Genomic DNA, 14636 nt, shown 5'->3' with positions numbered 1-14636 from the left:
GCGGAGGCAAAGGAGGATAAATCAGTTTTTTCACAACGACAACGCGCGCGTAGCTCGTAAAACGACGACGTCGACTGGACGTGGAAAGATTTAAAAAAAAAAGCTAAAAACAAAAATGCAGGACCGCGACCAGGAAAATTTCACCTGCCTTTTGTAATCTAATGACTTATAATCATCCATTTATCACGCCTAATGTACGTCGCGCTCGCCTTCGCTGCGTTCGCCGCAGCGCCCACGTTAAAGCGACTCGCGCTTTCCGCGTTGCCCATTGATGTTTTCATTTCATTACCGCAACGGTAACGAACGAGCGCGATACCTTTCACGGTCTTATCTGTAATCCGACACTCTACGCGACAAGAAGATCGAGAAACGAAGCGAACCCGCCGTCCGCCGCGCCGTCGTATCTCCAGCGTTTGCATAACATTAACGTTTAAGAGACTTCCTTTCGGAGCGGAAATACGACCCCGTCTGTCTCTCGCCGGAAAGAAAACGCCGCGTCTCATATTGCGCGCTGATGTCGTTACATTAACTCCGCGCATAGCGTTTTCTGCAGCGCGATGGCACGACCAACGGCACTGCCCGAGCGACGCTTTGAAAACCGTTCCGGCGAGTGTCACAGGCGAAATGAATTCGCGCGGATAACGGATATTTTATATTTTCTGCCGCTGAACCGGCGCAAACCAGTAATTTTCACGCCAAGTACCAGCGGACTCACTTCGCTTAATCTAATCCATTTGCTTGCCCCGAATTTCTCTTTCCACGGACCACGCGATATTTCACAATTCGAATACCGTCGCGACATGTGGCATTTGGAAAATAACGTTAGACTGTTTATTGCGGTAAATATTGCATGCCTCACAATCAGTGGTCGAATCGGTGAGCCTTATGAACTTTAATGATTAAAGCAACATTTGGGAATATCGAATCGCCAGTAATTAGTTAAGGTAGTTATTTCGTAAAATCTTTTATGCGAGAATTATGTCGAATTTTTTGCAGTTTATTCTCTACATTAGTACGTGCAAAATAAGACTAATTAGATTAAAATTTACCTTCTCAAAGTTCTAAGAAAAAATGTCAAAGTTTGCTACGTTACACGAAATATTACGTGTAAAACACGTTAAAAATATTATCACATGTAACAATATAATGCGTTGTAATATTATTACACGTGAAATATTATTTACACATATTATTATGTGTTAAAATATTAGTTTTTGCGTTTGCAAACGCAAATAATGGCACATTTTAGTTTTTTTAAGCTCAACGGTGAGTGAGAGATTCGTGTATGGGAAACAAATATGTTATAAAGTAAAATAGAACGAATAACTGGGAAAAAAAATCAAAATTATTGACCGTTCCGTTTCAACATTACAAACAGTTAAAACTGAAAAATGGGAAGAATTGTGTAGTAGACGTGAGTGCAGTGTAAGAGATGTGGCGTCTCTCCAATTCGACCACTGAGGCATTTAATAATTGACGTAAAGAATTGTTTGACGCCAGTACACGATTAACCAATGTAGAAAAATTACTAAACGACGCTAACTGGCAAATTCTAATTGAAGAAATTTCTTGCAAAAAATATTACCTCAGCCAGGGTTTGAACCTGGACCTCCCTACACTCTAGGCGAGCGTCTTACCAATTCGACCACCGAGGCATTTAATAATTAACGTAAATCATTATTTGACGACAGTACACGATTAACCAACGTAGAAAAATTGCTAAGCCACGCTAACTGGCAAATTTTAAGAGATTAAAATTATTAATTAGCTATCCAGTCTCTATTTTAAGTTGGAATTGACGCCCGTTATCAAGAATGTCGTGGCGTTGCCGACTTTTCAATTATTAAGTGTCTGAAATCCTGTTTCCGTTTTCCACTTTCAATCAGTCACCGAGAGAACGTATCCTTTCGATCGTGGATCTGTCGACATAAGTATGTAAAGCATTGCCAGCTGGACTCGCACGAGTTTTCACACATCAATGCTTTTACCTCGATCGCATGTTTTAACTAGGTGTCGTAAACGCGGTTGTTTTCATTACGTTGAAAAAGTTTGTAACCCAAGACAAGTCTCGGCCACGCGCAAGATGTGCCCCCGCCATTCATTCGTTCATCTTGCTGAAAGCCTTTTTATTACTCCGAGACAGCAAAGGGGTAACAGGTGACTCGTAAATCGACGAGTCATGCGCCAAACACTATTGAGAGTACGATTCGTCGAATAATGGATCGGCCACGAATAGCAGGCTTTCGATAAACCGTTGATTAGAGAAAAGCTTAGCTCGCGGGTCGATTCTCGTGCGAAAATTTCGTTACGCAAGATAAACGTCACCCTGTCGCAACCTATGAGCAACATTTCTCCTGTGACCATGAACACTTTCGAACGGAAATTAGTGGAGTGGAAACTACGCCGGTGGAAACTGGTTTCGATGCGCGCGATTCGCGGCACGCGCGTCTTGTGCACGTAATCGAATTAAGTAACGCGAATGCAGTTACGTGCTATTGCATTTCGCGTCTGCTTTGTCGTTGCGTCGAATATATATCCCTAATGCACCTTCAGTTGACATAGTCCAACTAGCGATCATAATCGCGCCACAATCGAACGTTAAAGGAGAAAATAAATGGAAAATTATCAGATTTTCAAGCCCTCTGTACCGCTGCAAAAGCTTTATGAATTACACAATGAAATGGGCACTTTGAATTTGTTCCACAAGACCGAAGCTCCGAAACAATGCTGCTCGTGACGTTAAAAAAATATCGCTATTTAATTAAAATACCTCAACTGTGCACGTTAAATGTATACCGAGGCATAATTGCAAATTATATAATTTATACCCTCGAGACTAGGGAACTTGATTTAAGCCGACATTCAGGAACCGCGAACTGTTACGCTAAAGAGAATTTAAGGAAATTTAGAATCACGTTCTTTCAAGCGAAACGTTAATAGGAGACCGTTATTCTCACAATTTATTTAATGCGAAGCAGATGAGTTTGGTTACCAGGAGGTTCCTTTACGAGTCGAAAAGCTCGACTCGGTGTTGCTTCTTCCCCCCCCCCCCCCCATAGGCGTACGCTTTCCGAATAAACTGGAACAAAATAGATGCGAATGAATTCGATCGAGTCGAAAAACCTGTTACGTAAAACAGCGTAACAAGTGTTAAGGAAAAAGGGACTATCCAGAGCGTTTTTCCGGCTCTCGAGCGTAGAGCTGTGACGTGGGCAGGGGATTTTTCCGCGGCGAGCTCGAAAATAAATACACCGCGATTTCGCCGTCGCGATGAATATTTCATGACCGCCCTCCGCGCGACGAGCGGTACATTTAACGCGTATGACCTATTTGACAGAGACGCGCCGTACATCGCGGCCGTTCGCTGACGACTCATTAACGAGCTTAACGACCGCCGGCATGTTCCGAAGAATTTTATCGTGGAAAACGGGGCGCGAAGCCCTCCGTCGCGCATTATCGTGCCCGAGCGTCGACGGGCCTCGCATCGGCCGTTCCCTTTCATTTACATTTCGGCCGTTTAAGGGGGGGGAAAAAAATGCGCGGCGGCGAATTAATTAAATTCGATCGAAATGAATAATAGGGGAGGAGACCCCGGCGAATTTAATTAACCTCGGCAAAATTAATTAAATTCGCCGCTGATAAAGCTTTATGTTAACCTGGCATTTATAACTGTAGTCCAGTGTTCGCGTATGGAACAATACCCGCTGGAAGCGGAAATAATTTTTCCCCCAGTAAAAGTATCGAGACGGGAGACCGGGTTAGAGAGAACCGTCGGAGGACCGACCCTTGTTTTCGCGAGGTTCCGCGAGACGAGGCCAAAACTAACAAGTTCTTTTCACGTATACCATTTACCCTTTTCTCCAACTTTTCTCATATAACAATTCGCGGAGCGTACCCGAAGAACGCATTCATCACCGAGGAATATCACACGGACGTGAACGAGCGCGTCGGTAGTGCGCGAACACGAATTTCCGAAGGATCGCGTGGATCTCCGGCGCTCCAGGGAGAATTGGAAGAGATTGCGAGAGGACGGTGGAAAACAATGCGGTGCACCGCGCGCCGTCCAAGTAACAAGGCCGCGGGAGGAACCGCGTCCTCCGGAGTGTATCGCGGAACACGCTCGTGCCGGGGCACTCTCCGTCTTACTTAGACTTAGCAAAACGCCCGCCCAGGTTCGCAACCCTCTTTCCAAATCACCCCGTATACCCGGGGCCGAGCCCGCGGCTGGCGTGCGGGTGAGGTCATTTACCTCGTAAATTACGAGATACCGAGATTGCGCCCCGTGATTTACGTCATGTGCGTAAGGCAGGCGCAGCGAGTTTAACTATCGGAAACAGAACTACCGTGAATGATCGCCGGCGAATGCGCGGAGCTGCAAAGCGGTAGGCCGCGCGCGCTACATACGCGCCGGGGCGGTTTGCCGCGCGCGCGTCCGCGATCTCTTTGCCGCGAATACGCGTTTCGTTTTAAACGCCGCGCCGGGCGCCCGATCGAGCGCTAATCGAGGGATTATCCGCGCGGAAACCGCGCCCGACCGATGACGAATTCATTTTCGCCGACGAGCCGACGCTCGTCAGATCGATCCGAAATTCGGGCGAGCGAGATCCCACGATATAATTTTCCGAAACGCCCAATTGCCAGCGACGTTGATTTACCCTATTATATCTGTATCGTTCGTCATGCCGTTATCCGCCGCCTCATTCACATCTTCATTTACTCGGACGTATCTCGCGCGGATAATGGCTAACAGGTGCACCATTATCTGCCTGCGCGGATAATGGACGTCTCATTGTGCCTCGAATAATCGGAAGCTACGGTATCTCATCTCTCTGCCGCTGGTGCTCCTTTCATAGGTAAGATTCTAGACAGGCAGGTATCGTTAACGCAGAACCGGAATACGTCGCTAAGACACGCCGCCGTCCCGGCGGAGTGACGTAACGACGCGGTGGCTGACGTTCGATCCGTCCGGGCGCAGAGACGTCGTCGTCACCGCAACAAGTTGCTCGACAAACTCGGTCTCTCTCCCGAGAGAGGTTCCTCGAAAGGAGCCCCGAGCCACCCCCTCGCTCCCGGCGTGCACCAGGAGTGCCGTGCACGTGTGTCGAATGCGAATACACGAGGGGCGCTCGATTCGCGCGGGGGCGACCCGGCGCGGCGGTGCACCACGTCGACGGCGACCCGGCGCGGCGATCGGTCTTGATTTACGGCCGGGTAGCGCGCGTGTTCGAACGTCGGAAACAAGGACGCTGTGGATTTTCGCGTATACGCGTTAACGATTCGAAATGGCCGGCTACCGTATCCACGGCCAGGCGAGATCGCTATTTTACCCCGTTGCTATCGGGTGATCCTCCGTATATCACCCCGGAACGATCGCAACGATTATTCGACCGACGTAGGAAACGCTTGCAGCACTGTAGCCGCTATCAGGTAACACTCGCGTAAGATTGATCGAGCTAATTATGGGATGGACGCGATTCTCTCGCGATGATAAACCTAACGGATGTCGCGGATAAGCGGGTAAGGACGCTTGAATGCCGTCCCGGAGATCTTTTTTGTTAAGATAAACGCGAAATATTTCTCCATATTCCCGTAACCGTATACTACGGCAATTACCGGCCGGCGATAGGGCGACGTATATCGCGCTGGTCACAATCCAATTTTCAGAAAACAAATTATTCAAGCAGCGGCGGGAGCAAATTGCTACGAGACATGGATAGGTCTCGTTTTAATGTTTTGTTTTACACATTGTCCGCGCGATTAAATGGGTCAATTAGTTACGTATGCTCGCGGGTCTCACGTATCCAGCTAGACACACTCATTATTATCGTTGTGCCCGTAATAACATTTCAGTGTTATTGACCTACCAATTATACCAGTTCTGCCTCACGACGGATATTATCGCGTTACACGTATACGAAGCTGAAATATGTACCGTCATAAATTCTATCAGATAACGAGGCTTTTTAAACAGCGCGTTTAGAACAGCACGCGTTATAGTATATAATATAAATAACAATTTATCCACGGCTTGTATAAAACGCCGTTGAGTCGGAGTAGTAAGAAAACAAAGGATCCCCAAGACAATCAAGCCCTTCGCGATCCTTACACTGATTAAAAAAATTTTTTTTTGAATATCGTAGCTTTATTAAAAGTATTTTTTCACTAAAGTAAATATTTATTGTTTAAACAAAAATATCAAATTTCAAGTAAACCTGTGTATTACATTAAGTAAATTAATTTATATCGTTATAATAAAGATTTCATGAGATAGAGAATACTATTCGTGAAATGAAATCGTTGTTTTCGTCAAATAAGAAATCCAATTTTCTTCGCTGTAAAACTTATATCTTAGCAAACGTTTTATAGAATTAAAGTAAAATTTTTTAAATTTAAAATTATCTACTGTTTGATATTTAATAAATATACCGAGGGGGGAACCGCTGACCAAAATCTTGTACACCAATGCCCACTAGGCATTACTTTATCATATTTTGTCTTATTTATCTTCATAATGCCCGAACTAATGCACCAAAAATGCCTATAATGCCCAGCAATGCCGCAAATCTGTACACCACAATGCCCTCAGCGGTTTACCCCTCGATAAATACTTGAATTAAAGAAATGCATGTTTAATTCGTTCATTTTTTTAAATTTATGTTAATAAGCTATTAGGAGCCACCTAATGAGTAATTTTCTTGAGCAAAGTAATGTTATTTATCAGTGTAGGAATACAGTCAATTGTTCTTATCGTGGAACAAAAGAAACGCGAAAGTATAATAGTAATCTTTATATATCGCGTGCTGTAAACGATATTAAAGACGCTCGGGCGTTTATTTTCTGAGAAACGTGAGAAGCGCGTTATCGAATTTCTTTTTCAATTACACACGTCTGGTTTCGCCGAGAGTGAAAATCGTTGATTCAAAACCAGCATTTTGTATGCGGCTCGATACGACACCGGCAAAGAGAGAGAGAGAGGAGATCGGTGATTCGTGCAGCGAGAAGATAAGGAAAAGAGGAGGGAAAAAAACGGCATACGCACCGCAGCTCGTTTAGCAAAACGGATGTGCCCCGATAAAGAGCGGTAAACGCGAGTGCAGGTTATCCGTAATCAGGTGGAATATACTTTGTAATTGCGCTTCCTTTGCGGAATAATCGCACGGTGCAGATACAAACTGATACATTTCCGATAAGCCTGCGGAAAACAACTCGACGCTTTTCCGTTTGGATGACTTCACTCTTCTTCTCAGGCTGACCGCTATTGTTTTCGCTCGCCCACCCATATTACGTTTATGATATTGACTTGCTGTATACCGCAGTGCCGTCAGCAGTGTGCACGTATGTTGCATATGCGCGTGTGTGCGCGCCGCGTATTTATTTTGCGTACCGTCCGAGTTTCGTCGCGTCTTTCGTACAATATTGTAAGCAGAAGAGACTCAACTTTGCACGGCGACGAGAATAATTTACGACACTCCTTCGGCGCCACGGAAGATGTGCTTTTGTATCGTAAGATGAAAGTACACGTATTTTCAATTAAATCCTCGATCCGCCCGGCTTATAGATTACTATCCTTCTATTTCACCGTAGCATCCATCGAGATAAATTAGTGAGATAAATTAATGTATAGCTAACAAGTGCAGTTCCACGACAGTGCACGTGTAATTTTCTGAGATTCAATCCGCTTAATTTTTAACTTACATTTCTCACCGACGCCGATACGTTAAATGTAACGGGATTCTATATTTCTTTTGTTATTTCTGCTATAACGGAATGCATAAATTCGTCTATCTTTTTAAGTGAAATAAGATTAGTTTTCAAGGCGTTCCACGCGTTCGAAAGATCTTGAAAGCCACGCGTGCCTAATAAAAATAAAATAATGAAGACGAAGTAATACAGAAACAATCGGCATCAGATTGTATTGTTCTCGCCGAATCGAAACTTCACTCGTGGCTTCTGAATTTAATCAATTATAAATTAGACTAATTACAACGGAAATTAACGGATAACATGCGTGTAAACATTTTGCCGGCAGTACAATCGATTAGCATCGAAACTGCACAAACGGTGTGTTGGAATATGCTCAACAAATGTTTGTACAAATGTCTAAAATGCCCGAAATATCTGCGCGAAATTACTTACGAAATGCTAATGTAATATCGTGAAATAGCTGCATTCAAAATTCCCTCGCCGGGAATTAACAGCATTACAGAATTAGCTTCCTCTTACAATTATTAAATCTTGTTCGCGCGGGATGTTTTCCAGAATTCCGTCTCGCGATTGTTCATTTTCACTTATGGACTCTTCGATAAATTTGCATTTCTTGCAAATCTCCCGCCTCCCCTTCCCGACCGTCCGCCGCGCAGAGAAGAACTTTCGCGAAAATCGTCATCCTTTGCAACAACTGTGTAATATTCAACACAAACTATCCTCGTGATTAAACGCTGGATCCAAACTTCGGCCAAGTAAAGTCAATTTAGATGAATAATGAAGTTTCGTTATATTTAATTTAACGTTTGCCAGAAGTTTCATTCGCATCTTCATTTACAATCGTTTATATTTTAAAATCCTATCACGGGTTGCTTCGACGTTTTAATTAAGGCGCAATCAATTCTCATTAATAAGGAAATAAAGCTGAAATCCAGATAATTTCAAGCCCATTAATGATTCCTTTCATTTTGTTGCAATTTTCCCTACGGTTCTCCCGGAAAAAAATTGATAAAAACGACTACGCAAATGCATCGGAAACGGAGTCTCAGCATTCTGGTTATGAATATGAAAGTGCATTGTTATTTCGCGTAACGTTAAAAATTTATGATTATATCAGTTAAATAATCCGCGAATCGCTAAACCGATTTATACCGAAAAAGCTAATAAGAGAAAATCAACGTATTATATTATTTTATTTTTATTACATTATAGTTATCAATAATATTTCACGTCCACGTTATGTTGATTTCAACGTTGCGCTCGACGAAAACCTCTTCACACACGAGGTCGCGCGATTATTAATTCCTAACAAACCACATTCGACGTGTTCTCCCACGATACGCTAGAATTAAAAATCCCGAGATATACGCGTTAGAATTTGAAATTCACAACACAAACGTTAGAATTTTAAATCGCAGCGTCGATCGCGCGGCTGTGCTTTCCGGTGTTGAGGAATACGTAAAAATGGTGTTAGAAAAGATGCGCTCAAAAAAATCCAACTAAGGATCTGAGCAGAACGGCTGTCTTGTACTCTCACGACAAGGTTTGGTGTTTTAAATCCTTGTCTTAAAGTAACGCACAATAATTGTCTCGCGACTTAAGAATACAAGGCAGCTATTCTGCTCCGGCTCTAACGCAGGTAGATTTCTAGGTGGCGCAACAGAAATTTCTCGCTTTTTCGTGTATCTGTTATGGCACTTGCAGACCAACGCGATAATCCAATGGGCGTACATTCTTTGTGGGAAAAACAGTACGCTTTCCCATAAAACCTGTATCGATTAAAAACAGAACATATGCGATTTCGCAGCACTGGTCATTCCTTTGTATATCTCAGCTGTTTTTTCGTATACAGGGTGTCCCAGGAGGAAAGGTCGGTATTCTGGGAGGTGATAGTGTCGGTCATTGTAAGCAAAAACGTTCATATGAATATACGTCCCGTTCCCCGCTGTTTTCGAAATAGGGCCATTTGAATGTGCAGTTCAAAATTCACAACGCAAACGTTCGAATTTGAAATCGCAGCGTCGATTGCGCGCTCGAGCTCACCGGTGTTGAGGAATACGTAAAAATGGTACTAAAAAAATGCACTAAAAAATCTGACTAACGCAGGTAGATTTCTAGGTGTCGCGACAAAAATTCATCGCTATTTCGTGCATCTGTTATGGCTCTTGCAGACCAGCGCGACAACGCGACGCGCGATAACCCAATGGGCGTAGTCATTCCGAAGAAAAAAGTACGCTTTCCCATAAAACCTATATTGATCAAGACAAAATATATGCGATTTCGCAGCTTGGTTGTACCTTTGTATAATATATCTCAGCCGTTTTCTCGTATACACGGTGTCCCAGGAGGGAGGGTCAATATTCTGGGAGGTGATAGTGTCGGTCACGAGGGGGAAACCGCTGACCAAAATCTTGCATACCAATACCCACCAATGCCCAGTGGGTATTACTTCATCTTATTATCTTATTTTAGCTATACAATGCCCCTTAAATTGCCCCAGCAAGGCCTGGTGCCCCAAAAATGCCTAGTGATGCCCAGTAATGCCCTCAGCGGTCTCCCCCTCGATCGGTCATTTTACGCAAAAATGTTTATATGAATGTATGCCCCATTCCCCACTGTTTCCGAGATAGAGCCTTTTGAATGTGCAGCTGCAAAATTACTGACAGGAAAGAAAAGCTACGTACTAATTTCTAATATTTATTGTTCAGCTGATACCTTTTTTTACACGTCATAATAAATGTTGGAATACGTAAAAACAGCATATCTGCATATTCGAGTTTTGTGAGTATGCGAGGCGTTTTGAACATTTCTACAATGTTATCAGCACAACGGTCAACAGACGGTATAGGAGTAAGGGTCGGGGCACAAAATCAACGTAACAGCTTACGACAAAGACGCAAGCGTAAGCGTAGATAGCGCACAAGCTTTGGCGTATGTCGTACCTGCGCCCAATTACATATGACGTTACTTTTACGCCAAAGCTTGTGCGCTGTCTACGCTTACGCTCGCGTCTTTGTCGTAAGCTGTCGCGTTACTTTGTGCTCTGACCCTAAATTCCCGCGGACGTTTATGAGTTTGGATGACGGGGTGAAGTGTACAGAAAAACGCGAGGGCATTGTAGTGTACAGATTTGCGGCGTTAACGGGCATTTTTGGGCATTAGGCCTCGCTGGAACATTGTAAAGATAAAATAAGACAAAATAAGATAACAAGATAAAGTAATGCCCGTTAGTGGGCATTGGTGTGCAAGATTTTGATCGGCGGTTTCCCCCTCGGAAAAAGAGTAAATACACGAGGCATTCGAGTAGCTCTATCTCGGAAACAGTGGCGAATGGGACATACATTAGTATAAACATTTTTGCTTAAAACGACCGAGACTATCGTCTCCCAGAATATTGACATTTCCCTCTGGAACACCCTGTATGGAAAATTGTTGCAGTCGCAAGATCATGTTTTCGAGTGTGCATAAAAGATGCGTAAACAACAGGGGGACGGCAATTTCAAGTGTTTACCTACGAATGCTGAATGTGCGCGCGCGCAAAAATATGCAAAAATACACATCCTGGAGATCGCCGGTCGTCGGCCGACGCCGCCGCCGCGATGTCCAGGAGGTCGCGGCTCGTCCACCCCGGAAGGACGCCACGCCATCTGACGCTTTCTCCTCCCTCGCCCCCGCGCGAGAAAAATGCGTGTTTACGTAAGGCGGACGGTCGCGGCGAGCGACGCCGGGTGTTTTGTCATCGGACAAAAATAAACGCGCGGCCTCCTCGCTCGACCTGTCCCGCGGGAGAGAAAGAGAGAGAGAGACGCGTCCGTCGCCATTCAGTGGACGGATCCCTAGATTTCCACGCATGGCACGGTCATCGACGCATCAGGTGTCAGTCACCCCGGGAGTCGCGGAGTCGCGAGAACGCGAAAGTCTCGTACGCGCGCGGCCGCTGGCCCGGACGCGCGTTACACACGCACGTACGCGCTGTGCACGCACGTACGCGCGCCGCGATCCCCCCCGGTGACGACGAAAATTCGCGCGACGCACAACCGCTGATCCGCGCGCGCACGGACTCGCGAGCGTGGCGTCGTGCGATCGTACATGCCGTTCCGCGCGAGCGTCGCGCACGGTAACGAGGGGGAGGACGATTCCGCGGGACGATTCGCGAGAAACTTATCGGGGAAAGTGGACGCGGACAACTTGGCGCGGCCGCGAAGAATCGCGAGGAGTCGCCGGAATCGGCGAGCGCGCGAGCGAGACGGAAGAGCCGACGAAATGAAGATCGCTACTCACCCGGCGTTGGCGTGCGTTTTCCGCTGACCGTGGGCCAATTCCACCCGTGACCCGTCGTCGTCAGGCAGCAGCGTCGTCCTCGTCCACGTCGTCGTCCTCCTCCTCCTCCTCGTCGTCGTCGTCCCGCGTGTCGCGCGCGCCTTTCACTAGTTTCACAATCGACGTGGAAGATGCGGCGTCCTCGCGGATTCCTCCGTTCCGCCGCGGCGCCGGCTTTACGCTCTCGGGTCACACGCGACGCGACGCGACGCACGCCGACCGACGTGACGCGATCGACGGACCCCGGCCGAGGAACCGCACGAGCTTACGCGGACACGCACGAGCGCGAGGACTGCGGGGCCGTGTGCGGAAGAAACCACTCCGAACGCTTCCATCGGTCAGCTGCTACTGCCCGACTCCGCCGACCGACAGCGAGGGCGGGAAAAGGGCGGACGGCCGCGAGCCGCGCGCCGCCCCGCGGCGTCGCGCGCTTCGCTCCGGCTGCCGTTAGTTACCGGTCCAAGAGCTCTACTTTACCGGCGCAAGATACGTCCGAGTGGCCCAAACGCAACGATTCTCGAATTCACTCCAAGGAGAAACGTACGCGAAAATCCTGCTCCGACAGAAAAGTTGAAAGTCGATTTGCTAAAGGCCCATGCGAATAGCCAGTCGACTCGGCAACTTTTCCGCATACGTTTCTTCCTCGAGCGAATCCAAGAATCGTGCACCCGGCAGGAAGGAGATTTCCGACGAATCCAACGCGTCAAAAATTCTATTCCCCATTGCCTGGCACCGTGCGACAGGCTTGATTTCAAGCTAGCTTCGACTCGCGGACGTACAGATCTCAAGCGTGAATCGCGCTAGGTGTCCGTCCTGCCGGCTAACCGAGCGTCGACGGCAAATGGCGGGGATTCGGCGATCGCGCGACGACGAATACCGAACGCCGATTGTTCGCGCGGTTTCCCTCCCGCATTTTTCGCGAACGCGTATCACGAATAATATCGATAAACGGAGCGGCGCGGACACGACCGAATCGCCCAACTGCCGTCGCGTGAATGATCCTGCGTACGGCGTCACCTTGTCCCGCGTCCCGCCGAGCGTCGATCCGAAAAAAACTGAGCAGCGCGGTAAACAACGCTCGGTCGCCGAGCGTCGGTTTTCCACGAAATGACGTAGCGCCGTAAATACCTCGGTCGAAAACAGTCTATTGTGAACCGTCGGCGCGAAGTCACGGCTCCTGCTCACTGGACGCGGTAACGTTTGCCGCGGCAAGAAGAAACGTCTGTCACGTCCGAGCGCACGAGAAGTTGATTGGCTGGCGCTGGTTTCCCTAGCCAAGTTCCGCGGCGCGGCAAATGTTACCGCGTCCAGTGGGCAGGAGGAGTCCACCAGGGTGCACACCTGTATAGCGTTTTCGGCCGACTGGACCTGACGCGGGTTTTTCGGCGCTTCCGGAGCGAATCTGAAGATACTAGGAACGTGCGCTCGACGGAAAATCAGGTACTCGTTACAATATTCTCATTAATTTTACGATAAAATCGAAATACTGGTTGGTGAACTTACGCGTTATCGTCGTCAAAAGCTGCGCTCGGCATTGCGAATCCGAGGCGTCCGAGTGCTCTTTTGCACTCGAGTAAACGAGAGAGAGGAGAATGAGATAGAGAAGGGGGAAGAGCACATCGACGTCTCGGATTTGCAATGCCGAACGCAGCTACTGAATGCTTGGTTCTACAATAAGCACGCACGTGTAACCCGATTAACCTTAAGCCCGTATCAGACTACGGATTGAGATTGGGATTAGATTGAAATTTAACCAATCACAGTAAAGTTTACTAATCTTAAGTTCAGTAACTTTTACTCTGATTGGTAAAATTTCAATCTAATCCCAATCTCAATCCGTAGTCTGATACGGGCTTTACGAAGCTTCATGGCACTGCGGATCAATTCGCAACGGTACGGATCGAACATGGATTGCGTTTCGGTTATTTGTCTAGTAACTTAAAACCGCGTAGCCTCGACCAATCACGAGCGCACGAAAACAGCGGGACGCTCGTGATTGGTCGAGGCTCTCGTTCCTCTCTGTAAAGCCCGTATCAGACTACGGATTGGGATTGGGATTAGATTGAAATTTGACCAATCGGAGTAAAAGTTACTGAACTTGAGATTAGTAAACTTTACTGTGATTGGTTAAATTTCAATCTAATCCCAATCCCAATCCGTAGTCTGATACGGGCTTTAGCACTTTCGATTGGACCGCGAAGCGATTAATGTGACGTCACGAGTTTTGTTTTTGGTTACTAGACAAATAAAAATTAGTACGAAGCTTTGTATAGTTTTAAAAATTTGAGAAACAAAGTCTTAAAAAATTCAAACTTCTGCTTACTTGTTAGAATATTACAAAAATTAACACCAAGTGTTCCTTTTTACATTTACGTAGAATCTCTTAGATTCTGGCAGTTATATTTAATTTTTTTTAAATAGAATTTTGTAGAATTATTTCAGGCAGGGTTTCGTCACGCCAACAGCTCTGACAATAAACTACTTTTGCAATAGAATCTTCTCGCAGATTTAATTTCTTTTTGGAGCTTTGTAAACTTTATATTTCCTCGCGTTATTTATAACATATAATAAATTATATATAATATGTAATTTATAATATAATTTACTGGTTC

General features: G+C 46.2%; 2 protein-coding genes and 1 non-coding gene across 8 annotated transcripts in view; 1 reads left to right on the top strand and 2 right to left on the bottom strand.

Annotated features, from left to right (window-relative positions):
- The window catches only part of LOC105562805 (protein-tyrosine sulfotransferase), a 92658-nt gene extending 80241 nt beyond the window's left edge, over positions 1 to 12417 (bottom strand). For all 4 annotated transcript variants that reach the window (XM_012013886.1, XM_012013885.1, XM_012013884.1 and 1 more), the window contains exon 1: positions 11986 to 12417. The gene's annotated coding sequence lies outside the window, so the exon portion shown is untranslated. The remainder of the gene's footprint in view (positions 1 to 11985) is intronic.
- Trnas-aga lies at positions 1583 to 1655 on the bottom strand. Its single transcript has one exon. It is a non-coding gene; the product is annotated as a tRNA-Ser (tRNA).
- Positions 12418 to 12692: 275 nt separating the features above from the next.
- The window catches only part of LOC105562804 (gephyrin-like), a 6771-nt gene continuing 4827 nt past the window's right edge, over positions 12693 to 14636 (top strand). For 2 of the 3 annotated variants that reach the window (XM_012013882.1, XM_012013881.1), the window contains exon 1: positions 12695 to 13464. The gene's annotated coding sequence lies outside the window, so the exon portion shown is untranslated. Of the gene's footprint in view, positions 13465 to 14636 lie in introns of all 3 variants that reach the window. The other variant, XM_012013883.1, reaches the window with a different exon arrangement.

Source organism: Vollenhovia emeryi, unplaced genomic scaffold (assembly GCF_000949405.1).
Source record: "Vollenhovia emeryi isolate VEMERY1.0 unplaced genomic scaffold, V.emery_V1.0 DF939183.1, whole genome shotgun sequence".
Taxonomy (NCBI): Eukaryota; Metazoa; Arthropoda; class Insecta; order Hymenoptera; family Formicidae; genus Vollenhovia; species Vollenhovia emeryi.
The sequence above is the reverse complement of the archived record's forward strand: the minus strand, read 5'-3'. Positions and strand labels throughout refer to the sequence as shown.